The sequence below is a fragment of the Sus scrofa genome, chromosome 1 (genome assembly GCF_054392235.1).
Source record: "Sus scrofa isolate SSC_HxYL_T2T_F1_AM1 chromosome 1, Sscrofa_HxYL_maternal_Yorkshire_Landrace_v2.0, whole genome shotgun sequence".
Classification (NCBI taxonomy): Eukaryota; Metazoa; Chordata; class Mammalia; order Artiodactyla; family Suidae; genus Sus; species Sus scrofa.
Window position 1 is genome coordinate 18,281,458 of NC_139383.1, and position 27,737 is coordinate 18,309,194.

At 39.4% G+C, this 27,737-nt stretch overlaps 1 protein-coding gene and 1 long non-coding RNA gene across 4 annotated transcripts in view; both read right to left on the reverse strand.

Annotated features, from left to right (window-relative positions):
* SAMD5 (sterile alpha motif domain containing 5) overlaps positions 1 to 27,737 on the reverse strand; it is a 413,083-nt gene that overhangs the window by 378,737 nt on the left and 6,609 nt on the right. The window lies entirely within an intron of this gene.
* Positions 17,721 to 27,685, reverse strand: LOC146405955 (uncharacterized). The gene is made up of 2 exons (XR_014844920.1): positions 25,412 to 27,685; positions 17,721 to 24,313 (listed from the first exon to the last, which is right to left on the reverse strand). It is a non-coding gene; the product is annotated as an uncharacterized LOC146405955 (long non-coding RNA).

A 27,737-nucleotide genomic window follows, 5' to 3' on the forward strand; every position in this document is an offset into this window, starting at 1 on the left:
TCCGTAAGCCCTGCAGTTCCCATGAATGTACGTATCTGGGTAGACACAGAATTTACTATTTACATCACATGGCTGAGCATGCGGTGTAATCATCCTATTAAAATTAAATCTTCTCTATACTGACTTTTACTAATTTGCCTGATGTCCACAATAGAGGTCACAGACCTGCGAAATCAACCAATTTCTTTTAATAAGGTTGGGCCACCACAGGGAGCCTTTTGATAAGTTATATGCATTATAATTTTCTATTCACAGTGTCCTGGCATCCGAAGGGGCTTAATCTCCTTTGAGTATCTTATTTTTGAATAGACTTTTCTATTACCTTTAAAAGGAGAGGAATTTGCTTTCCCTTGAACATTCCTCTCCCACTGCTTATTTGTGTTTTCTTGTATTTCACATCCTCCTGGAGTGCCTCTACTCCTCCTCCCAACTCATATCTAGACCTGACTCAAATACCATCCTTTATTTTATAAATTCCCAGATCACCCTGTCCTGAAGAATTCATTCTCCTTCTTCTAAACTCTTAGTTCATTGACCAACCATCCTTCTCTCCCATCTTTGCTTCTTATGCTATCAATTAACACATTTAATATTTCACAGATGTCTGTCTTTACTTATTAACTATCAGTTCATCAATAGAGAGCATATCTTAGTGCTAAAAGATTTTAAAAACTGTCCATAATTCTTTAACATTTAAGAGTTTCATAATCTTAGAACTAGATGTTCTTTCTCAAGTTATTTGGATCTAAATGTTGTATATTCTGGTCATTATACCCATTTTGGCTCCAAGCAACTCAAACACACAAACAGCAAAACAAAGATTCTGTGGTACATTTTTTTTAATTAAAATTTTCTCACTTCTATGTAAGTTCAACTAAGAAGTCCTATAATTCTGACCTTGCTCTCACTAAAATTTTCTCCAGAGGGATAAGCAGAGGGCTCTCATTTGAAATCATAAAAAAAATGCTTCCGGATGTCAAAATATATGCATGTGTTTAAGAAAATCAATGCAGACAAGGGCAAATGATACAGCTATCAATGGAGAAAAATAATGTTGCATCCAAGAAGAGTGTGACTTCAAATCTTGACTTTGTCGCTGCATGAGCTTGGGACATTGCTTTAGTGGTTCAGAAAACCAAATGGGAAAGTAGGGTCAGAATGACATAATCATTGATTCCCAAACCACTGAGTTACCCAGGCTGGTGTGTGTTATCTGACTCCTCTTTCTCACCCTAACCATTTATTCAGACAAGCTCTTTTTTTTTTTTTTTCCCACTGTACAGCAAGGGGGTCAGGTTATCCTTACATGTATACATTACAATTACATTTTTTCCCCCACCCTTTGTTCTGTTGCAACATGAGTATCTAGACATAGTTATCAATGCTGTTCAGCAGGACCAGACAAGCTCTTTTTAACTGTTTGAGGATTCCTTATGAGATTTTGCCTTTAAACAAAGGTTCTACAAGACAAAAAAAAAAAAAAGGAAAAACCCCAGTCCTTTCACCTCTGACATGGATGTGTCTATAAATGCGTTCATTTTATAAAGAAGAAAACTCAGGCTGCAAAGGCCTCGGGACCCCAAAATAAGTAGCCAATGGCAGAGCAGGGATAGGACCCCCACATTCCACTGTGGTCCTGCTGCTCATTCTAGGTGTGGTAGGTCATCTCTACACCATTATAGGAGTGACCTGCCCTCCCCACCCCTGCTGTGGTCTGGGCTGAGATCTCACACTGGAGCTTGTAATGATTAATTTTATGTGTCAAGTGGGCTTGGCTACAGGGCCTCCAAAACAGCCTAGATGTTGTGAAAATGTTATTTTGATGTGTTTAACACTTAAAATCAGTAAACATCAAGTAAAGCAGATTATCCTGCACAGTGTGGTGGGCCTCACCCAATCAGTTGATGGCCTTAAGAGAAAAGACTTAAGTCCCCCAAGAATGAAGAATTCCTGCCTCCAGATTGACTTCGGCCTCAAACCATAACATCAGTTCTTCCCTGAGTCTCCAGCCTGCCCTGTAGATTTAGACATGCCAGCCCTCAACCTGCTGAATTTGCAGTACGTCTCTCATTGTCTTCTGCCACAAATGAAGTTTCTGTGTGTCCTGTCTTACCATCCTGTTGTCTAGCTTCCTAATCTAAGCCTGTAAGCTTTGCTTGATCTTTAAAACACTCCCTCTGCTTGATTAAAGGCAGGTCTACCATGAAGAGGAAGCCTCAGGGCTTCTCACCTGGGCTTTTCCCAGGCCTTTTACCTAATTGTGTATTTCATTCCTAATTAAACTCAAAAGCTGTTCACAGCAAAGGAAATCATGAAAAAATGAAAAGACAACCTACAGAATGGGAGAAAATCTTTGTAACTGACAAGGGCCTAATCTCTAAAATATGCAAACAACTCACACAACTCAAAAGCAAAAAACCAACAATCCAATCGAAAAATGGGCAGAAGACCTAAAAAGACATATGGATAGCCAATAGGCACATGAAAAGATGCTCTACATCACTAATTGTTGCAGAAATGCAAATCAAAACTACACTGAGATACTACCTCACATTGGTCAGAACAGCCATCATTAACAAATCTATGAATAACAAATGCTGGAGAGGGTGTGGTGAACCCTCCTACACTGTTGGTGGTAATGTAAACTGGTACAACCTTGTGGAAAACATTATGGAGGTTCCACAGAAAACTAAATATAGAAATACCATATGATCTAGCAATCCTACTCCTGGGCATATATCCAGACAAAACTATCATTCAAAATGATACATATACCCCTAGGTTCACTGCAGCACTATTCATAATAGCCAAGATATTGAAACAACCTAAATATCCATTGACAGACGAATGGATTAAGAAAATGTGGACCATATACACATAGAATACTACTCAGCCATAAAAAAGAAAGAAAGAATGCCATTTGTGACAACGCGGATGCAGTTAGAGATTTTCATACCTAGTGCAGTCAGAAAGAAAAAGACAGACACCATATGATATCACATATATGTGGAATCTAAAACATGGCACAAGTGAACCTATCTACAAAATAGAAATAGACTCATAGACACAGAGAACAGACTCATGGTTGCCGGGGCGGGGGGGGGGGAGGGAGAGAGATGGACTGGGAGTTTGGGATTAGCAGATGCACAGTATTACATTTAGAATAGATAAGCAATGACGTCCTATTGCATAGCACAGAGAACTATAGCCAGTCTCTTGGGAAGAGCATGTTGGAAGATGGTGTGAGAAAGAGAATGTATACACACACACACACACACACACACACACACACACACATATGTACAACTGGGTCACAGCAGAAATTGACTTAACACTATAAATCAACTATAATTAAAAAATAAAAAATTTTTAAAATGGCCACCTATATTTGATAAATTTCTTCCCCCAAATATCTGGTTCTGCCCCTGAGTTCTCTGGGTGAGTTGGTTTGGGCCCCTTTGTTGGAGTCTGAGATCTAAATATGCCGGTCTCACCTCTAGCAGTGCCACCAGACTCCTACCCTGCCCAGGGCCTGACCATCCCTGGGTCTAGGTAGGTGTGTAAAACCTCAGCTTAGAGGAACTTAAGTTAACGTTTACTAACCCAAATCCTAGAAGTAACTCTAATAATAAGGCCTCTTCAGTAGAGTGCTATTAATACTTAATAACTCGTTCCCCAGAGGGGAAAATGTATGCACACAAACATGTTCATAAATATATTTTGGGCATTCTTATTGTGGAGAGAGAGAGAGAGAGAAAGAAAGAAAGAAAGAAAGAAAGAAAGAAAGAAAGAAAGAAAGAAAGAAAGAAAGAAAGAGAGAGAGAGAGAGAGAGAAAGAAAGAAAGAAAGAAAGAAAGAAAGAGAGAAAGAGAGAAAGAAAGAGAGAAAGAAAGAAAGAAAGAGAGAAAGAAAGATTTTTAACTGATACAAAAAGTTTACAAAAAGATAAACTCTACAATGCCCCTTACTGTAAACTCCGTAATACCCAACTGATTTTCACAGAATGCTGAAAATGTGTTGACTTGGCTGAAGTCTGGTCTAGGAAGCCCATTGATATTATACTAATGAGTAGAGTTCTGACATGAACGTTGGCTGCTGTGTTTAAGGTAATGAGCGAGATACAAATGGAGGCATGTGCCCTTTTAGAGCACATTTCATTGAGTGGATGCCGGGCATGGTGTCCAGCCTTGGGGCTGAAGAGATAAATAAAACATGGGCCTGCCTCCACATCTTAGGGAACTAAGAAGACTTAAAACAGCAATTATCCTCTAATAATCTAAGATTACAGTTAAATACTGCAATTTCAGGCAGAATATTTTAAATGCTGAGCCAAATTCACTTCTGTAATTTCCATAATCATAACTATTATGACTTGAGTGTAGATTTCATATGTGGACTGGACTTTATTCACATAAATAAGATTGGAGTGATTTTTCTCAAACATTGGAACAAAAATGAATTGAGCATGTTTAGAGCCTAAAGCACCTCTTTGACATCCAAATTTGAAAAGAAAAAAAATAGTATTTTTAAATCCTTGCAAGTTTAAACATCCTGGAATAATTGAAATATATATTCTGATTTTGTTATAGAGACTTCTCAAACCAGAAAGGATCTACAGTAGGGGGGGGAAAGGCGTGTGTTTTATAAACAGAACACTTTAAAGTGAAATAGTCAAGACAGTAGTTTACAATTTGAAATAAGGCTCATTGTAAATGAAAGTAGGTCAAGTTCAGAGGTTAGCTTGGATTAACTTGGATCTGTATAACATGATTTGGTAGTTTTTAGAATAACAGATTAAGACATCAACTGGCAGAAATTGCAAAGAAGGCTGATTATGCAAAATGCCCAGGGCTCAGAACTCAGGATTTTTCTCCCAGTGTTTGGGAATCAGTGGCCTGGCCAAGCATCTAATTCCTCAACTCCACCCCAAGCCACTCTGCCAGCCCATTCTCGGTCTTTTAGCTGGTGATTCTTAGTGTTGACGGCAAGTCTTTTATTAGGTTTGCATTTCACTGGTTGTTCTGCTTATTAAATTAATTTCACAATTCTCAACAATCACTGAAAAGATTAAAAAAAAAAAAAAAAAAAAAAACTACAAGCCAGATGTAGTAGAGACGGCAGGGGTGGGGGCTAGATGGTATGTTTCCAAGATGCTTGCTAAAGGAAGGGATGGGTTGGCCCCAGAGGTACTGTGGGCTGCTTCACGTTGTGCCTCTCTGTAGAAAGGAAATGAGAACTGACAAGCCCTATCACTTAGAGAAAGCTGTCTACACCTGCCTCCTGCGCACTGCCCACAGGCCCTGCTCCAAGGTAAATGCCAACGAGAAGAACGTGCACGCGTGCGCGCGCGCCGTGCACATGCATAAGTTACTGTATCACCGAAAAACATTCCTCCACCTAATATTAAAGTGATTCCTGTCCAATCACCTCCACTTATAGTTAAAAAGCTAAATTAATTACTACTAAAAAGAAATCCTAAATACAAACCACATATTCTCTTTCCTATATCAAAACCTTTTAATATGGCTGTTGGATAGCTCTGTTTGTAAAGATTTTTATTTTTTTAAGCAGAACCTATGTATTAGAAAAGCACCTTCACCATGTGGTTTAGACTAATCAAGAAAAAAGAAAGATCATCATAAGAAAAGATGCCAAATAATCCCAACATTTTTAAATGTTCTCTCAATTTGTCTCTAAAACTAACCTTTTCCACTGACTTTATTTTTTAAACACACAATGCAAATCATGAGTATCTGAGTTACCATTTGTATTCTATAAACTAAGCAACTCTGAAAGAATTATTTTATGTTAGTATTCAAAACAGCCATCTATCACTAAGTTTTTATAAATGCCCAACTCATTTTTATTGAATTTTTCAAAATGTTCTAACATGAGTTCAGGACTGGCAAAATAATTCCTATGAAAATCATGAATAATAAATTGCTTTACTCAAGGTGGGAAGAAGGAGGCAGAAAGCACAGAAAGTTCAAGATTTTCTTGGACGAGATTGGCACTTCAGTATCTGCCTCTACATGGATTGAATCATGAGCCTCTGCAGCTGCCGACTCTCAAGAGTGAGGCTCTCTGTGCTCTCAGAAAACTGGCTGAACATGTCTTCAGACAGTTAGATATTTTCCGGAGAAAATTTTATGAGCCCAATTCTTGCATGTCCTCGTATCTAGAAAAGCACTAAAATCCTTCGTGATGACATCTGCTCCTCGTGACTAGTAATTAAGTTCACAAGACCAGCAGTGACTTTCTGTAAAACGTGTGCTTGACTGCATGTACCCCTTCATCAAAATCATTTTTATACACTGACAATCCCTCCTACCTCTTGGATCAGTTTTTCAGAGCTATCTGACATGCTGCCTCCTCGGCTAGAGTCCTCATTTTGCTTCAAATAAAACTTAACTCACAACTCTCATGTCTTTTCAAGTCAACACAAGAAAATCATTACTGATGAGTTTGTTCAGCATTTTCTATGACTGCGATCTTTCCTTTAAGCAAACCTCCTGGAAAACTTCCTATGACATTATCCGTAATAAAGTGTTAATAGAGTCCAATTGTGCTGTGTATCTTAACACAAAGAAATAACATATCTGTATCTATACCCCATGAGTAAGACAATTAAAGAGTACACTATTAACACAAATGTTCAATTCTGGAACATAAAGCCGCCGAAGTTATATTGAAATTGGTACTTTTCAAACTGTTGTATTTAAGGCTATGGAAAGTTATTTTTCAATAATACTATGGTGTACACAAGAATAAAAAGTACAGTACTTGATAAGGTTACAAGAACAATATATTTTTAAAACATGGAATATATAAGAAAAATTGTTTCTTCTATTTATGTAAATATGGCTGCAAAGACTAATATTTTCCTGAAACTTCTATTGCTAACATGCCTGTGAATAGATATACCATTTTCATCTTTTTTTTTTTTTTTCCCACTTGCACATATGGAAGGTCCCAGGCTGTGAATAGAATCGGAAATTCCGCATCCTCATGGACACTAGTTAGGTTCATTACCACTAAGCCACGATGGGAACTCCCTAATTTTCATCTTTAGTAACAGCCAATATTGAATATATATTAAATTTTTAAGTGCTTACCATGTACTGAGTGAGCACTGTGCTAAATGCTTGACCTGTATTTTCTCCTTTGATCTTCAGAACAATTCTGTGAGGTAGGAAACATTATCTTTGATTTACAGGTGAGGAAAACGTGGCAGAGAAAGATGAAGCCATTGGCCTGAGGTCATACTGGTCAAAAAGGATGGAGCCCAGTGCATCTCTCTTGAGAGCCTGGGATCTCACCAACTGTACTGTTTACCACTTGCTTAAACGGTTGGTTATTCTCCAGTAAATGTCACACAACTTTGCTATGCATTTATGTTCATCCTTTCCAAAAATTACTTAAAACTGTTGTAATGTGGATCACTCCTGGGTTTGACAGAGACAGCTCTTCAGAAGGGGCCACTTCCACTAGGCAACAATCTAGTTCCAAACGCTTCTGAGCAAGGAGCTACTTTAAGTCTCAGGTTCAAGTTCATATTCCAACTACATGTGAACAGAACTGACTTAAACCCCAAAAGCATGACCTCCTGTCAGGTGGCAGAGCATGGATCTAACCCCTTAGGTCAGTGTTAACAGTTGAACTGTGTCCTGTCAACCCCCGGGTGTTTCAGAAAGTGACTATGCTGAAGACAGGGCCTTTCAGAGGTAATTACAGTAAAATAAGGTCATATGGGTGGGCCCTCATCCAATAGGCCAGGTGTCCTTATAAGAAGAAGAGATTAGAAGATTAGGACACAGAGGACACACAGAGAGGAGACCATGAGAGGACACAGTGAGAAGATGGCCATCTGCAAGCCAAGGACAGAGTCCTCCGAATGAAACCAACACCTTGATCTGGGACTTCCAGCCTACAGAACTGGGAGAAAATCCATTTCAATTGCTTTAACCACCCAGCCAATGAATACAGCTAGCAATTAAATCCACATCCAGCCCTTAGAGGAATACTGCGTTCTATGTTATAAGCTTTTGGACCAAGAAATGGTCAAATGAATTGACTGGAATGAATGGAAAATGAATTGATTACCATTAGAGCAATGCCACAGACAGTTTTTTTTAAAAAAAAAAAAAAACAAAAACAAAAACAAAGCCTCAAGGATGGAGGGTAGGGCGGAAGCCAGTAAACTGGGTGCTTAGAGATAAAGAGATTCAGAACTCCTGAGGAGATAACAGGAAAGAAATCAAAGAATGGTACCAGCATGAAGGAGCTTTGTAAAATGAATAGGTTTAGGTAACTCTCCAGGTCAAATGTATCTGACAGGTCCCAGGCAGTGGAATTAATTCTCAACTCCTTAGCACCATAGCAAAAGAATATATATATATGTGTGTGTGTGTGAGAGAGAGAGAGAGAGAGACTGGGTCACTTTGCTGTACAGTAGAAATTGATAGAACGTAAACCAACTATAATGGAAAAAATAAAAGTCATTAAAAAAAAAACAAGCCCTAAGCTGCACCCTACACTATATCAGCATTGGCCCCTAGCTAACCACCATCCACTGTGGACCACTTACCAACTTGTAGTTTGCACTTTCTTTCTTTATTCTGAGACTTTGGTTATGATGCTTCGTGTATTCATCCATTCGGCAAACATTGGTAGCAAGGTGCTGAATACTCTAAAGCTTATAAAGTGGACGAGTTATAAAATGGGAATCTAGTTCCCTCAGTTTCCAATTCCAATTCCCTACTGTGGTTCTGTTCAGTGAAACCTACCTGCCCTTCACATCCCAGTTACTCTCCAAAGGTCCTCCCAAGCCCCAACCAAAATGAACAGCTCTCTCTTTGGTGCTCCCAAGGAATTGTTTGTATGTAATTTTAATATTCATATCATACTGAAAGGTCATGTGTACTTACTTATAGATATGTATTTACTATGTATGGATTTCTGGATGTATTTGTGTATATATAGATATACAGATACAGAAATGGATAATGGATACAGATCCTCCTCTAGATTATAAATTCCACTACAGCACAGTTTATACCTTGGTTACCTGTGAAATCTCCACATTACACCTTGCTGCTTTGCACCTTCTTAGTGTTCAATAAATAGTTGCTGAATGTTATTAAAATATTAATTAACTGGAGTTCTGTTGTGGCTCAGTGGTAAAGAACTCAACCAGTATCCATGAGGTTGTGGATTCAATCTCTGGCCCTGCTCAGTGGATTAAGGATCCGACATTGCCATGAGCTATGGTGTAGGTTGCAGATGTGGCTCGCTTCTGGCGTTGCTGTAGCTGTGGTGTAGGCTGATTCAACCCCTAGCCTGGGAACTTCCATATGCTGCAGGTGCGGCCCTTAAAAAAGAAAAAGAATTAAAAAAAATTTTTTTTTGGAGTTCCCATTGTGGCTCAGTGGTTAACGAATCCAACTAGGAACCATGAGGTTGCGGGTTTGATCCCTGGCCTCACTCAGTGGGTTAAGGATCCAGCATTGCTGTGAGCTGTGGTGTAGGTCACAGATGCAGCTCAGATCCTGCATTGCTGTGGCTCTGGCGTAGGCCAGCAGCTACAGCTCCGACTGGACCCCTAGCCTGGGAATAGCTATATGCCGCAGGAGCGGCCCTAGAAAAGACAAAAAGACTAAAAAAAAAAATTTTTTTTTAATTAAAAAAAATTAACTATAATCAGGAATGTGCTGAAGTGCAAAACTAAAAAAAATTATGAAACTCACCAAACCTAAGCTCCCAACTTCTGAATTTAAAATGTTTCCTCTGCCAATGTTCATGCTTTTTAGCTGAACTGCCACAAGTCCACTCCATGACACCTGAACCTTGCCCCAGGAATGTATCTCTAGCAGCCCATCTGAAGAGGGTGGTCTGTAGGTGATACTAAGGAAATGACGAAAGGCAACCAGGTATGGACTCTAGTATATTCAAGGCTAATGGCCAAAAGGCTGGACCTGAACCTGCTTACTAAAACTTAAGATTGGTTTAGAAACTGATGCTTCTCACCATGATAAAACCATCTAGCTTTCCAGAAGTTATACTGGCTTTCTGGTGTTTTTCTACCCGTAGGTAAGCATATCAACAGACTGACTCTTCTAAAGGAGCAGAATTTGTTAAGCACATTCAGGGACCCTGACAAAAACCAGTGCTTCTCTAACACAGGCTGACAGATGTTTCTCTCTTCAATAGGCTTTGAGACATAGGATCAGTTGATTTTGCCCAGGAACCAACCACCCTAGTTCACACCTCAATTAAAACCTTAACTGCTCTGGGAATTCCCATTGTGGCTCAGCGGGTTAAGGACCCAATGTTGTCTCTGTGAGAATGAGGGTACGATCCCTGGTCTCGCTCAGTGGGTTAAGGATCCAGAGCTGCTGCAAGCTGCAGTGGAGGTCCCAGATGCAGCTCTGATTTGCCTCCTGGCCCGGGGAACCTCCATATGCTGCGGATGTGGCCATGGGGTCAGGGCAGGGTGGGGGGGACCCTTAACTGCTCTCTTAAGGAGTCTGATGGCTGTGTGGTTTGTTTGACCTTTCCGCTATGACTAACAACAGTGCCAAGTCATAAATGGGAAAAAGTGAGAATCATATCTTTGGTAAACTATACTTTGGATAACAAGTGATTTTACCAAAAGATCAAATACTATTTACACAGATTCAATTCTTTTTTAGAGTTCCTTTCCCTTCTGTATTAGCGTTCCATGGATTTTTAAAAAACGCATTCCTATTCCCAAACAGGCCAATTGATGACCAACCAGCTGGCATCAGGGGTCAGCCATACCATCACCTCCCCCATAAAATCCCTCTGCCCACCAGATCAGATACTTCCTCCACAGACTCCCATCACTGGCTCCCATGCCTCCTCATCATACTTATCACAGGCAAAGCACTGTAATTCCCTATTGATTGGTCTGTTCGCACCTAAGTTCTTGAAGGCACTGAACTGAGCCATATTCTTCAAGGTAATTCCACCACCTAACAAATGTCTAATAGAGAGAGCGCCCAATTAAAAAAAAAAGTGTCGAGTGAATGCAGAAACGAGTTTATGCCATTGCACCAGCAAACATCAATTTTGAAGTAAAACAGCATGGACAAAGAATGTCGCCTGTCATTTCAGCCATCAAGCCAGCAGCCACTGCAGCCACCCCTGATGGTGCACCTGAAGGGAACTCAGGTTGCGAGAAAAACAGGACACTGGCCCTAGAGTGTTAAGATGGATATCAAAGGAATAATTTCAATATGCCTAGACGCTGGCATCTTTTCATACACAGAAAAGTGCTAAATTCATTAACTTGAGATGTCTTTTTCTCCTTCAATTAGCAGTAATCTTTTGGGTTTTTTTTTTTTTTTTTTTTGCAAAACCTAGAGGTTTTTTGCTTTTGTTTGCAAAAACTCCTGTACATGGTGGCTCCTTCCTGACTCTTAGGAACAGTCCCTCAGAGCTATCTGAGAGCCTAGTTTGCCTCCGGGTCTAAATTCTCAGGAAGTCCGCCAAATAAAACAGAATTCTCAACTTACAGGTTGTACATTTTTTGCTAGTTACCGATGGGAACAATTGCCTCAGTTCTTACTTTGGGTCATCAACAACCCATGGAGATCTAACGCCTCAGTTCCTTATTCTATACAGAAGTTAAAGCAATATACAGAAAATATTATTTGAGCACTTACCTATGGTATGGAAGTTTTTCTAATTTCTTTATGTGTATTTCTTAAATGCTCACTAAAAAATTCATAAGGTCTGTAGGACTGCTATCGCACTATATGAATAAGGAAAATAAGGCCCAAGAAGTGAAATAACTTGTCCAAGTCTCTTCAGAGAGCATGGTATAATTGTAGATAGAAAGCACCAAGAGTTCTAAAAATTACATTTTAGGAGTTCCGTCATGGCTCAGCAGTAATGAACTTGACTAGTATCCATGAGGACATGGGTTCGATCCCTGGCCTTGCTCAGTGGGTTAAGGATCCAGCGTTGCTGTGAGCAGTGGTGTAGGTCAAAGATGCAGGTCGGAACCCATATTGCTGTGGCTGTAGCATAGGTCGGCAGCTATAGTTCCAATTGGACCCCTGGCCTGGAAACTTCCACATGTCATCAGTGTGATCCTAAAAAGACAAAACAAAATTACATTTTAAATTATTTTCTAAGAACTATGAGTTCTAGAGCTTAATAGCATTTTTGGACAGGTTTATTGAAAAATAATTGGCACACAATAATTTACCCCTTTTACTTATATGGCTCACTGAGTTTTGACAGATGTATGCAGTCATGAAACTACAACTGCAATCAAATGCATAACAATTTCATCATCTCAAAAATTTTCCATGTGCCCTTTTGCGGTCGGTCATTCCCATCCCTCTGGCCCAGCCCATGGCAATCACTGACCTTGCTCTTTTTTTCTGTCACTATAGTTTTGTCTTTTCTAGAATATCATATAAATGGAATCACACACTATGTGGTCTGGTCTGCCTTCTTTCCCTTTGCAATAAGGCTCCTGAGTAAATCCATGTTACTATATCACTATTTTGTTCTTTTTCTTGCTTGATGGTATTTCATAGTACGGATATAGGACAATCTGTTTCTCCATTCACAAGTAAATGAAGATTTGGATTGTTTCCAGTTTGGGGCTGTTTAAGTAGAGCTTCCATGTATATTCATGCACAGGTCTTTGTATGAGCATATGCTTAATGTCTCTTGCGTAAAGAGCTCTGAGTGGGGCTGCTTGGCACCTTCAAAAGAAACTGCCAAACTGATTTTCAAAGAGGCTGGGCCAGCCTGCATCCTCATCAGCAAGGTATGACAGTTCCACTTGCCTTATATTCTTAACGGTGCATGGTTTTTGACAGGCTTCTTCATTCTAGCCATTCTAATGGTATCTCACTGTGGTTTTAGCCTGCATTTCTCTAATGACTAATGATGTTTAAGCATCTTTTCATGTGTGTAATTACAATCCATAAATCGTCTATGATGAAGGTCGAAATGTTTATCCATCTTCCTGTTAAGTGATTTCCTTCTTATCAGTGACTTGTTAGAGTCCCTTCTATATTTCAGTTAGTTACCAGTCCTTTATCAGACAGGCACTTTGCAAATTTGCCCAGTCTTTGGCTTGAATTTTTATTTCCTGAATAATGTATCTGAAATGTATTCCTTAACAATATAACTTTTAATAAACTCAATTTTTAGAACAGTTTCAGATTTACAGAAATATTGAGAAGACAGTACAAAGAGTTCCCATATAACTCCATATCCTCCTTCCCCTATTTTAAACATATTTTATCACTATGGTATATTTTTTATAATTAATAGCCATGTTTAAGTTTCTATCTGATATTTACAACATCCTGGTCACCCCTGAGTCTGATTCTATTGACTGCTTTTTCTCTTGGTAGGTGAATTTTCTTCCTTCTTTTCCTTCTGCACATCTTACAGTTTTTTGACTAAATGTAAAACATGGTATACAAAAGAGCAGTTAAATTGCAGTAAGTGAATTTACTTCTGGGATGGCCATATCCTCTGTTGAGAGGCTATTACTGAGAGTGGTTGAGTTAATCTAAGAGCACTGAGGTGGGTGCGTGTTTTGTTGATGCCCCAATAACCTTCAGTTGCAGCAAAAACCATGAATTCCTCCAGTGGTGGATTTTAGCCACCTTGTTTTTAGTGTGAAACCTGGGGAGTCAGAGGGTTTTTCTTGGTGTTTCTGTTTCACACCCAAACAGAATGGGGTCAAAGGAGTTTCTTTATTCTCCTGCTGCAGCCTCTGTCTTTGATAGGCCCTTGTGTGCCTGAGCTTCAGAGGTGAGGCTTTCTCAGTACCCCTACCTCTTCTACCCATGAATGACAGCCAGTCTCTACCTTGTACTTTTGGTGGATCATGGGTCCCACGCTGCTCCTCCCCAGCTGTGGCAGACCCCTGGTAAAGATTAGTTCACACACAGGGCACAAGTGGGTTTCCTTCTCCTCCCTTGATACAGACGGGCTTTATCCAGCACCCGTGCCAGGATGGGAGAGTCTATTTTCTACCCCTGTCCCAACAATCTGCCAAATTTTACCTGGACCCAGATGTTTGGGCAGGTGTCTTTCTTGCCCATCCCCTGCCTATGACAGCTTTCATGGCCTATGACAGAAGTTTTGGAACACCGTGGATTCTGTACTCTCTCTCAGGGGTAGAGCTGATAATCACCTACACCATGGGTGGGCTCTCTCGGTTTTCTGCCCCAGTCCTCATCTTTTTCAGGAGTACTTAGTGGAAGGCCTAGGCTCTGGTAAAGAGTGGCAAGCAGACCTGTATACTAGCTTTTATAGATTCGCAAAAATTTTACCTGTTGTCTTCACATCTGCTTTGATGGCCACTAATCCTCCCTTGTGAGCCCCGCCAAAGAAAAAACAATGATGTCTCCCTTTTCTTCTTGGACTTTAGATCACCTGACTGCCTTTAGAACCCAGGTGGGACCAAAAAAGGCATGATAGTCTATGTTAGCCATCTTTGTCTTGTGGTTAAAGTGGGAGCAATGTCATCTTGTGGCTTTCTACACTTTAAATGGAAGCAGAACTCTATAGTTTAATAATATTTAAAACAAGTTATTGATCTTATAGGACATTATAGTATAACCAAAGGCTTTCTTATTATTTTGAAACTTCCCTTTCCTTCCTTTTCGACAAAATTAAGCCACATATTTGGTATGTGAGTCTTTTTTTTCCAGACTCAAATGATCTAAAGGTGTCATTCCTAGGCACATTCCCATTAAGACACCTGGTGTTCACAGATGCAACATGGGCTGAGTCTTACTGAAACTGTATATATAATATGTCAACTAATTCTTCAAAACAGGCTAATCCCCTCTTACATACTTAAGGCCTAGAAGAAGACAGACTGCTTCTTCAAGTTTATAATTGCTACTCACTTAATTTCGAATATCTCTTCTTCATTTTAATAGCAAAATAAGATCATCAAATACATGAGCCTAAGCAAAGGGGATACTTATTACAAATGATGAAGCAGAATTTTTTTTAAGAAAACAAATCAAGATTTATATATGACTAAAAAAAGATATATTTAAAAGTAATTTCTGTTGGGAGACAACACTATTGAAACAGTAGAGCTACATACATGATCAAGATATTAATGAATCATTCCTCTCCCTGGAAATGCACATTTCTAAGAAAACCAGCCTTATCACCTGATAATCACATTTTGTTTCATTTTAATTTGATTGTTTGGAATTTGGGACTAAAGTAGGACTGTGCACTAACTAATTCTTCCAAAAGAACTTTCAATACCACCCAAAACACCAAATATGCTGTTAGAAATATTCAAAAACTGGAGTTCCCATCGTGGCGCAGTGGTTAACGAATCTGACTAGGAACCATGAGGTTGCGGGTTCGGTCCCTGCCCTTGCTCAGTGGGTTAACGATCCGGCGTTGCCGTGAGCTGTGGTGTAGGTCGCAGACGCGGCTCGGATCCCGCGTTGCTGTGGCTCTGGCGTAGGCCGGTGGCTACAGCTCCGATTAGACCCCTAGCCTGGGAACCTCCATATGCCGTGGGAGCGGCCCAAGAAATAGCAACAACAGCAACAACAACAACAAAAGACAAAAAAAAAAAAAAAGAAATATTCAAAAACTATGCTGGAAGCTACAAAAGCAACTCAAATTAACTTTAAGAAGTATTCCTGGAGTTCCATGATAGCTCAGTGGTTAATGAATCCGACTAGGAACCATGAGGTTGCGGGTTCGATCCCTGGCCTTGCTCAGTGGGTTAAGGGCCCAGCGTTGCCGTGAGCTGTGGTGTAGATTGCAGACATAGCTCGATCCCACCTTGCTGTGGCTCAGGTGTAGGCTGGAGGCTATAGCTCTGATTGGACCCCGAGCCTGGGAACCTCCACATGCCGCAGGAGCAGCCCAGGAAGTGGCAAAAAGACAAAAAAAAAAAAAAAAAAAAAAAAAAAAAAGAGGTATTCCTAGAAAGAAAAGAATCATTTGATTAAATGCCTCCTTCCTATATTATTCTCTGTGTAAAAGAAGAAAAAGGCTTGGATCTTAAGCACTTAAATGAAAATCACAAGGTATGTATTTAGCAAAGATATTAATATGGTAAAAACTCCTAAAAAGCCAAACCAAAAAGAACCAATATTTGTTTTGCAGAGTATGTAACACAGTACCAACTATACTTCGTTAATGCTGGCTAATCGCTTCATCAGTAGACCTCAAGATCTTCCATCACCAAACCCATGTGATTTAATTTATGCATGACTTTCTTTCTAGTCTCCTCTTGCCAACTGGTATTTGTAATACATGTTCAAAGGGTAAATGAATTCTCCTTGTCTTAAATCAGACATGAAATATGGATTCATTTTATCGTAAGTCTTTGAAATTTACACAAATTAGTATGCCATTAAATTTTAAAAAAAGAAAATAAAAATTTCTAGAACATATCCACTCCTGACTCCACAACTATTCCTCATTTTCCTCACCTATGATACAGGGATGGCAAAAACAGCATCTCCCTCAGAGGCTTGTGATGAGGAGTGAATGAAATAGTGTGATAAACCACTCTTTACCAATAATATAGACTGTTATGCCTGCTATTATCCTGCACAAAGCTGTTTCCTTATGTTATATCTAAAGAGGCTGCCAAGAGTAGGAAGCTTAACCTAACTTGCACAAACCAGACTACAAAAGTACAACTTGGTGGGAGTTTCAAAACTCTGTGGAGAGATTGAGGAAGGCAGTTCCAGGAAGAAAAGAAGCCCCCTCCCGGGGAAAATCACACACATCCATACGTATTTCATTTAAGACTGAATCAATAAGTCTAACTTTCACAATTCATGCGATCAAGGCACAACAAAAGGTATTCAAAACTACAGACTGAACTTACTCCTCTAGAAGTTCCTGCTTTTTCAGTCTGCTTTCGAAAGAACACCATCCCTCTCCCCCTTCTGTACAAATCACGTTTAATATAATTTAGCATGTGCATCCCACAACAGCATCTTGGAGGCAATAAAGAAGATCATACTTCCTGTCAGCGAGCAGGACTAATACAGCTCTGTGGGTCAAGCATGTTACTTTCACAAGGTTTTAATTAACACACGATCGGAAGATTCAATTCACCCCCATTTTCAAGGTAAATCTATCAATACAAAGGACCATATGAGCAGAGATAAATACCCTGGCCCAAATTGCTATGCCAAGAAGTGGCAGTAAAAACTGGACTTAAAATGACACAGCCATAAAACTCAGTTAATGTCACCAACCGAACTTCCAACTCGCCATCACATCTCTGTAATGAGGTAGGTCTCAAAAGAGTAAATTATTTTGCATACCCTCTGGCTCCACTCTAATCTATAATGGATGCAATATGCATATGCTGAATATTTCTCCTACTATGCAAGCCTAAGCAAGGCAGAGATACAGGGGCTTTGTGCGATCCCAGACAGCAACTAATCCCATCCTTTCTTCACATGCCTTATAAATGACAGGGACTAGAGCACTGACCTTGGATGTGATTAACAACTTATCACATTATGCGTCTTTTTTTTTTTCTTTCACATTTAGGTAGAGCCACTTTTCACCATAACCAGATCCTGTAGTTTAGCAAGTCCTAGAGGTGCTCAGATGTTTTTTATGTAAAATGTTTCCTCTTCATAAAGATTATCTACTGCTTTATTACTTTCTGGCCATGAAAATATTGCTGCTACTTAACGCAATACTACTTTTGTCAATCAAGAGTTTCCCAAAGGAGCACTTCCTAGCCCAGCAGTGTTTCACTCTGTGTTGATACATGGTTCCTTTAAGTGCCTGTATCTTTATTGCATGATTGATGGCCAGCTTCGGAAGTGTTGGGTACAACCATTTCTACAAACTAAGCTAAATGCAGCCCCTGAGGTAGGTATTTTTTCCAAAACACATATCATTCCTGAACCCCATCTTTAATCCTTGCTTCAATGACCTTTTAAAAAAAGTCATTCTACATATGGATGGCCAATGGGCACACAAAAGATGTTCAACATCGCTAATTAACAGAAAAATACAAATCAAAACCACAATGAGGTACCACCTCACCCTGGTCAGAATGGCCATCATTAAAAAGGTCACAAATATAAAATGCTAGAGAGGGAGAGGATAAAAGGGAATCCTCCTTCATAGTTGGTGGGAATGTAAATGGATGCAACTCTATGGAGAGCACCGGAAACTATCTAGTCACTATGGAGAACAGTATGGAGGTTCCTTAAAAAACGAAAAAAAGAATATCATATGATCCAGCAATCCCACTCCTGGATGCATACATGGACGAAACTATCATTCAACAAGATGCATGCACCCTATGTTCATAGCAGCAGTATTTACAATAGCCAAGACATGGAAATAACCTAAATGTCCACTGACAGATGAATGGATAAAGAATATGTGGTGCACATATACAGTGGAATATGAGCCATTCCAAAGGAGGAAATAATGCCATTTGCAGCTACATGGATGGCCCTAGAGATCATACTAAGTGAAGTAAAACAGAAAGGAAAGGACAAATACCGTATGACATCACTTATCTGTGGAAGATAAAGTATGACACAAATGAACTTATCTACAAAAAGAAACAGACATAGACATAGAGAAGAGACTTGTGGTTGCTAAGGGTGATGGAAGAAAGGAGAGGGCTGGGAATTGGGGATTAACAGATGCAAACTATTACATAGAATGGATAAACAACAAGGCCTTATCGTATAGCACAGGGTAACTACATTCAATATCCTGTAATAAACCATAATGGAAAAGATTTTAAAATAAATAACATTTAAAAATTAAAAAGTCATTCCATTTGATCTGCCGGCAAATGTTCAAATGTAAATCAAGAATTTGTTATAATAATACTTCTTATAGAGTTTTCCAACTTTATCTTTGTTACAATTGGGCTTTTGTTTCCATGCAAGGCCAAACATTCAAATTAAAATGAATGCCACTTCAATTCCTTTTACAAGGGTTTTCAATTTTAAGTTGGCATCTGGCAAGCAGCCCCCATTTGGATTTTCCACTAAAAGGGTGGGGTGGGGGCAGAAAGGGAACAGACTAGTTGACAGGGGTGTGGGGAACAAGGTGGGTGGGGTCAGTAGAAGAGTAGGAGGATGAAGGAGAAGAATATAATTCTAGAATCCGGGAGCAATTTCCTGAACTGCACTTGGGAGGGAAAAAAAAAAAGCCCATTTTGGCTGTGAAAACAGTCAAATCAATAAAGATTCAAGTTAACCCCTTACCCCCACCCCCTCTTAGATTCTCTACCCTCTGGTTCAAAATCAAAATGCCTGCACAAGTCAGAAAACTAAAGTGTTACCTGTAAGTACACAGCTATTGCCTTTTGAGCACCAAGAGTGCAGGGCTGGTCCCCACATCTCACTGCTGTCGTTGCCTCTCCTGCTTGTCTAGACAGAGACTTCCAGAAAGCTACTGGCAGGAAGTCAGCTGTAATAATATCATGACAATAACTGTCGTAGTGGTTACCAAACTAAAGGTAAATGTCAAATATCGTTCGTGAAATGAAAGATACGTAACGTAAAAGGATGTCACAATAATCTGGGCAGAAGATCACAAAATTCCTCCTGTCACACTCAGGCTGCTTCAAAAAACGTCATTTAAGGATGGTTTCATATTAGAAAACTGGTCATGTAATACATCACAACATTAGACCCAGGAAGAAAAAGCCTCAATTATTTTTAAGTGGCTAAAAAGATATTTAATAGAATCAGATATCCATTTCTGATAAAAATGCCTACAAAATTCAGAAAATAAAGATGCTTTTTAACATCATGAAGAATACGTTAAGCTGACAGCCAACAGCAGAACAACAAGAACACCTAATTACCATTATTACATAATAAATGTAATAATTTAATTCTAGCCAATGTAGTAAGACCAGGACACTGAAATAAAAGTTGTAATTCCTGCAAAGTAGATAATAAAATTGTCACCTGTGTCTGATTGCAGGTAGCATTAGAACTCGATCTTATACCATGTCCCCAAATAAATTTCAGATAAATCAGAGAGGTGAATGTTAACCTGAAACCAAATAAATTAATTGGAGATACAGGTAAATGTTAACTGAGTTTGGACTAGAGAAGGGGTCTATTATAAAACACAGATTGATTATATTTCTCCGTTGAAAAAAAAGGGAAAACCTAAAAGACAAATGGTGAATTCAGTAAAATAGTTTTAATTGTTATACCAGACAAACAAATGACATATTATTGTTATTTAAAGATCTTTTTGAAATTATGAAAATAAATTTTAACCTCAAGAGAATCATGAGGACATGAATCAATCATTTAAAATAGATCTTCAGACTGAGAATAACCTCATTATCATAAGGTTTTGTATTACACTATAAATATTAGCCAGATGTTTTAAGGAATTACTGTCAGTCATTCTTTGAGGCCCTTTTCATATACTGCCTCTCTGATTCAACTCCCTTAAGAAGTAGGTATTATACCCATTTGATAGATGAGGAAACTCAATTTAGAAAGGTTAAATAATTTATCCAAGAAAATGGTAGAAAAGAATTTAACTTCAATTATATCTAAGTCTGTACCCTCTATATTCTTCTAGTCTAGGAGGAATAAATTATTGATAAAGTGGAATATATAAGAGTTTTAAAATTTTGGACACCCCCCACCAAAAAAAAAAAAAAAAAAAAACTCATTAAATTCTAAGCTAAACCACACTCTGAGAAAAATCTCTGCAACCTTTAAAATGATGATCATTTTCCTTAATATATTAAGAGCTTTTACAAAGCAACTGGAAGTGACCAAAGACCAACAGAAAAAAAATAGGTAAGCACCACAAATAAGCAATACACAATTATAAGTATAAAAGCCACAAATATGAAATTATGTAACTTGGTAACCTAAGAATGCATTCAAGTAATGATGAAATACTATTTCTCAAACATGACATTGTCAAATAATAAAGTAAAATAATCAGTAATAACATGGTAAGGTTTCAACCCAATAAGAAAATGATTGAATTAATTATGGTGCTAAACTAAGATGGAATATGTCTTAGTATTGAAATCATTTTTCAAAGGATATCTGCCAAGATAGGAATAGCCTTACACTTATTCTTATCCAATATCATATTTGTGCATGTGTACAAGACAGAAATTCTAATTCATAGACAATTTTTAAAGAAATACACTGTAGTACTAGAAGTGTAAAGCAGACCATTTTAAATTTTTTCTCAATCTGCCTCAGTGCTCTCCAAATCTTCTAAATTCGCTGTATTTACTTTTGAAACAGAAATATTTTCAAAATTGTTTTAGAAACAATGATTTATTCACTATCAATAAGAACACTTTGCACTTGTAAAGTTCTTTTAGAATTTACAAAGCAACCTATAAATATTATCCCATTTAATCCATACTACAACCTTTTGAGATAAATACTGGCACCATTTTACAGAAGAAATAACTTTTCTTAAACTAAAATTATCACATTTCTTTATGTCTTCCGAGGCCAGGGCAGAGAGAAGGGTTCACCCTAGTTGCAGGCAAAGAAGGGGCCCTTAAAACAAAATTAAATTATGAACATGCCCTCTGGATAACTCTAAACAATGGCAGTGATAAAACACTTCTCCTTGAAAAAAATCTCTTGCTGGTCTAACTTCAGTTACTGTCACGGTTATTGTCAAGATTTAATGGTATGCATATTTACTTCGAATTAGCATCTTTTGCTACCTGTCCTTTTATAGGCCCTGTCTTCTACCTGGGAGTTAATTCAGAGAACTCCTAGTTATATGGTGGACCCCAAACCACAAACTTGGTTATAAGAGTCCTTTTCTAAAATAAAATTTGTAAAAGTAGGTATTCCTAAATTAAAAGTAGATTTGAAATAAGCAATGACACCACCATGACTTGTAAAAACAAAACAACAACAAAAGCAAAACTTGAATTAGTTCAATTAATTCTATCATTCTTATGGGACCACTTACAGCTTTTATTTGTGTTGAAAATTCAAAACAGTGAAACAGACCACAAAGTGCAAGGTGTAATATGTTAGTTTGGTAAAGGGCAAATTCTATTTTATTTTATTTTATTTTTATTATTATTATTTTTTGTCTTTTTGCCTTTTCTAGGGCCGCTCCCGCAGCATATGGAGGTTCTAAGGCTAGGGGTCCAATCAGAACTGTAGCTGCTGGCCTACATCTGAGCCACAGCAACGCTGGATCCGAGCCGTGTCTGCAACCTACACCACAGCTCACGGCAATGTCAGATCCTTAACCCACTGAGCAAGGCCAGGGATTGAACCTGCAACCTGATGGTTCCTAGTCAGATTCATTAAACACTGAGCCACGGCGAGAACTCCCCGCAAATTCTATTTTATAGACAAAATGTTTTTTCTTAATTTGAATTCTTTAAAATTGAATTGCTAATCTTATTTTAATTGCTAACTGTTTAAAATTAAAGAAGAAATCAAGAATCAATTAGTGTATTATTCCATGACTCTTACTCAAAATAATGTCAAATAGAGGTCGGGTGTTAAAAAAACGCAGGGGTCAAATACAACAGGTACACCTCTAGTCTTATTAAAAATTAGGGGATGATCTGTGGGGACATATTTTAAAATTTGGAAAATGGGTTCATTACGATTTTGGTGAAGAATATACACTAATCGTTTTCCTTAGGTTTCAGACATATTCCAAATGAAGTAGGTCTTATTTTGTTTGCATTTATAACTTTATGGAAACTTAACGGGAAGGTTTTTAGAGCTCATCAGACCATTTATTTCAATTAGAAGCAGTAATGAAATCTCTTTAAACTATTAGATGCCACTTAGTCTCTATGTAAGACAGATTGTATGCTTAATGCCTTTTGGCATGATCCACAATTACTTGCCCTTAATAGTTTTCATGTTGATTGAAAACAAGGATTCCCTTCCTGCTCCTCCCAGCCCTCCTCAAACCCAAATCCATCCGTGGATGATCTGAAATTGCATTTTTTCATGAAAGTTAGAAAATAACTGTTAAAAAGCCCTTCAAGTGCTAGCAGTAGTAACTGTAAGCCTTAGCGACAGCTAAGGACTCAATGCTCCTTCTACTCAGGCTACAACCTTGAAAAGCTATGACCATCCTGGTCCTGGTGTACTTTGCCTCACCACTGGCACTGTTTTTTCAAATACCTTAAGATACTCCTTGCCGATTTCAAGGACCAGCCCTGGGTGAGTCCATGTCATCTGACTCACCTTATGTCAAGAAAAAAATTCACTTCAGAACATACTTCTGGTGAACTGGAACGTAACTGCTTACATAATCTAGAAAAATCTGCATCTTCATCGAAATGTCTTTCTTCCTTTTCATGACATGCCTTGGACCACTACTGAAGAGCAGACAAGGTCCATGAGGCCATTCTTAGCCCTGCTAACCCTGCCTTGAGCATCTTTTTCTCCCTGAAGAGTGAGGCAGGGAAAAAGTACAGCTGAGATCTCTTGAAGACTAGAAATGGCAGCACAGAGGAGAGAGCTCTCTAAGAACAGCAGGATGAGCAACAAAAAGTCCTAAGAACACCAGCAGACCACCCTTATCTGCATTAACTCACCAAGGGCTATGCTTTACTAATATCTGTGCACAGTTTACCTAATTTCCTGCCCTTTAGGCCACAGGCAGCTTTACAGTAGTAATCTACTCATTAATTCCTCACTAGTGGCCTTGCTCTTTGCAAACGCTTAGGGGACTGACTTTTGTGTTTTAAAAAGTCTTGCCGAGGAATGTCCATATTTACAGCAATGGCTATACTGTGAGAGCATATTTTTCAAGGGTTCAAAAGTAGGAAAAGGATTGTTAGGATCATGAAATCTAAAAACCGTTTACAGGTCATACCAAGGGGAAAAAACACTCATTTTGTTGTCAGTTCTTATTTTCCATTTCATGTTCAACTGAATGTCATGACTCTTGTATGACTGGATTCCAAATTACCTGAGGTTTTATCCCAAATTAGACCCACTTTAGAAGAACAACAGCTTGCTACCATTTAAGTTACTCTAAAGAAGTTTCTGCAGACCCAAGATTTTCCAAAATGTTCCAAGTAATGGCTATGCTGTAATCTACCAAGCGACTGTTCTGAACATTACAACCTAATTTTGAATATCTAATTTTATTTTTCTTTTTGGTCTTTTCAGGGCCACACCCAGAGCATATGGAGGTTCCCAGGCTAGGGGTCTGATCGGTGCTACAGCTGCCAGCCTACACCACAGCCACAGCAACGCCAGATCCAAGCCACGTCTGCAACCTACACCACAGCTCACAGCAATGACAGATCCTTAACCCACTGAGCAAGGCCAGGGATCAAACCCGCAACTTCATGGTTCCTAGTCGGATTCATTTCTGCTGCACCATGATGGGAACTCCTGAATATCTACTTTTGAAATGCTTATTTTATTTTTGTTTTGGCCACTCCTGTAGCATGTTCCTGGGCCAGGGATTGAACTGGTGCCACGACAGTGACAACACCAGATCTTTAACCTGCTGAGCTACCATGGAACTCCAAAATATTTATATTAAAAAAATCATTTTCACTATTGTATCCTCAGGTCCACAGAAATGACTGGGCCTCACTAGCACTAAGAATTTACTGGTGATTAATTACCAAGCATCCCAATCATCACACATAAGACCCGAGCCAACAGGCTCTTGTGTACTCAGCCGACACATGAGCATCATGATGGGGGCTGAAATGCCCAAGCAAGGCTAGGGAATAGAGCTAACACAGGTGAGCACTTCCCAGGAGCCAGGCTATTCATCCGGCAAATGGTTTTTCTTTCCTCAAAGCCTGTTAATATCTACCAGAAGCAGTTTGCTTTCAGCTGGAATATACATCACTGTCCATTTCAGGGGGTATATTGACTCTCCAGCCCATGTCATAATTTAGCTCACAGCGATCTTTATCACCTTTCCCTTTTGCTTGATCCGGCACTGGTCCCCTTAACTGATGACATCATGTGGCTTGGACCTAGTGAGCAAGACATAGCAACTACTCTAGACGTACTGCTAAGACTTCTGCATGTCAGAAAGGAGGCAATCCAGCCAAAACCCAGGGGCCTTCTGGCTCAGGGGGAACTTTCAGGGGTCCACCAGTGTGGGGCATCTGGGGATATCCTTTCTAAACTGAGGATAAACAGTTGCAACTGGCCCTCCTACAATTAAAAAAGAGGCACAATGCCTTTTTGGATTTTGGAGACAATCTATTCCTCATCAGACCTTTTACCAAGAGATTCCCAAATCTGCTAGTTTGGGAGTTCCCATTGTGGCTCAGCAGTTTGCTTTCAGCTGGAATATAGATCACTGTCCTATCTCAGTGGATACCCGACTAGTATCCATAAGGACGTGGGTTCGATCCCTGGCCTTGCTCAGTGGGTTAAGGATCCACGATGCTGTGAGCTCTGGTGTAGGTCGGATCTCATGTTGCTGTGGCTGTGGCGTAGACCTGCAGCTACGGCTCTGATTTGACCCCTAGCCTGCAAACTTCCATATGCTTCAGGTGCGGCCCTAAAAAGACCCAGGCACGCACACATAAAAATCTGCTAGTTTTGAGAAGGGCCCAGAACAAGGAAGTCTCTGCACCAGATCCAGGCTGCTGCGCAGGCTGTTCTGACATTTGGGCACGTGCTCCAGCAGATCATCACTGCTTATCCTGCCAATGGCAGGAGAGGGACGCTGCTGGGAGCCTTTGTAGGAGCATCTATGGGTAAATCAAGGTGCAGACCCTTAGGATCTTGGAGCAAGACCCTACTGATACCTTAACTTTGGACATCTAGCCTCTAGGACTGTCAGAGAATACATTTCTGCCATTTTGTACATCCAGTTTGCGGTCGTTTGTTATCACAGCCCTAGGCAATGGAGAGAAATTTTGTTCAGAGAAGTTCATGAGTAACAGCTCATCTAATCATCTTAAGAATCTAAGAAGTGGGCACTAGTAGAGCTACTTTTTACAGATGATCCAAAGGTGACCTAGTCCGGGGCCAAGCTGGGTTGTGCTCTGCAGTCTAGTTGTATGCAATTATCCATGGGAGCACAGTGTCAGCAGAGAGGGGGAAACAGGAACCCACAGGACCCTCTTATCTGGATGAACTCATGGGCTGCCATAACCATAGAAACCACATCATCTTATGCACACTGAGGTATGTGGAATGACTGGCCAACAGGGACCTGCTGTCTAGCACAGAGAAGTCTACCTAGTATTCTATGATCACCTATGTGGGAAAAGATTCAGAGAGAGAATGGATATGTGTCTATGGATGACTGAGTCGCTTTGTTGTCCAGCAGAAATTTTCACAACCTTGTAAATCAAAGATACTTCAAAAAAAAAAAAAAAAAGAAGCATCAAAGAAAGAAAAAAATAAAATCACTACCATTATTAATAAATTTAAATATAATGTACATCTGGCAAAAAAAAAAAGGGGGGGGGAAGAGAGAAAGAAAAGAAGCCATGTCATCTTAGTTTGGAAGCTCAGCACTGACTAAGCTCTCAGCACTCAGAGCATCGGCAGAGTAGGTGACCGCCCTGTGTATGACCTGAGGGCTACCTGCCATGCCTGAGAATATGTGGTATGTCTGATAAATGATTGGTTTATTCCTGGCAGCCTGCCAAGGCTTGCATGGCATAGAGGGTGAGTCCCTCCTGAAATTTGGCACCTTGGTGCCCCACCCACCTCACCCTGGTCCTGGCCCTGCTGCCAAGGTCTTCTTTTTAAAGGACCTGCAGGAGTAGCATTTTAATTCCCAGTTCTTCTTTGACCATACTTAATGAATAAACACAGTTTGATTTTAAACTTCACCACCTTACTCAAGCCTCGACCACAGGCTGACCTTTTTAACATTTAAAATAAGCACAAGGGTAAAATTCTCCAACCCTGGAGATTTGTAGAAATAATATTCAGTGCAGCCATTCACACGTCAGGCACTGGGTTAGACCCTCCACATACAGGTCCATTAAACTGTATGCAGGAGTGTGTCTGTCTACTTCTCTGCTGTAAGCCTCAGGCCTGGCACAGGGCATGTGCCCAGTATCTATTAAGCAGATGAATGAGCAGCTCGATGCATGGCTGTGAGTCCATGGAAATTCCATAGCAGGTAAACTGTAAGGAGCATGACCGAAGCGGCAGCCCTGTTTGTCTCCTTTCTCTCTCGTATCCGCAGTGCTCTACTCAGGAAACATAAAAGCCGAGAAAGACCTTCACCCGCCTGGGCTGAGGATACCCAACCGTACTGACTTGAGCTGGGAAAACGGAACTTTGCCAGCTCCCATCTCTAGTAACTTAATAAAGGCAGAGGAATTCTTGGGAGAAGGCATATTTATTGTCATTACAGCTTCTGCCAGGACCCAAGGCACAACTCCAAAGGATGCAAGTATATCTCTGCCAACCTCTCTCTTTTCTTTCTAACTACTTCTTCTAGGAGTCCCCTGGTGGCTTAGTGGTTAAGGATTCAGCATTGTCACTTCTGTGGCACAGGTTCGATCCCTGGCCTGGGAACTTCCACATACCATGGGCATGGCTAATTACATACATATATATATAACTTAACAGTATATATATATAAAGACTTCTAAATCCTTCTTAATGAATAAATATATAAAGACCTCTAAATCCTTCTTAATAATAATATATTTGTATATATAGACTTATAAATCCTAAATAAATATATAAAGACTTCTGAATCTTCTTAATAATTATATATTATATATTACATATTAT